We start from the raw sequence: 309 nt of genomic DNA, 5'->3' as shown, positions 1-309 counted from the left end.
AAAATGGGAGGTGGAGGGAGAGAGGAGAGAAACAGAGGGAGAGAGAGAGGTGGGGGAGAGACAGGAAAGAGAGGTAAGTGGGGAGAGAGAGAAACAGAGGAAGAGAGGTTGGGGGTTGAGGGAAAGACAGAGAAACGGGGAGAGAGGCGGGAAGAGGTGGGAGGAGAAACAGAAAAAACAGAGAAAATGAGAAAGAAAAGAGACAGGGTGGGGGGAGAGAGAGAGAGAGAGAGAAGAGGAGAGAGAGGAGGGGGTGAGAGAGACAGAGATGGAGGCGGGTGGCTGCCGGCAGGGGGAGGGAGACCCCGA

The sequence above is a fragment of the Hylobates moloch genome, unplaced genomic scaffold (assembly GCF_009828535.3).
Source record: "Hylobates moloch isolate HMO894 unplaced genomic scaffold, HMol_V3 SCAFFOLD_1803, whole genome shotgun sequence".
NCBI classification, from domain to species: Eukaryota; Metazoa; Chordata; class Mammalia; order Primates; family Hylobatidae; genus Hylobates; species Hylobates moloch.
Note: the sequence above shows the minus strand (reverse complement) of the source record.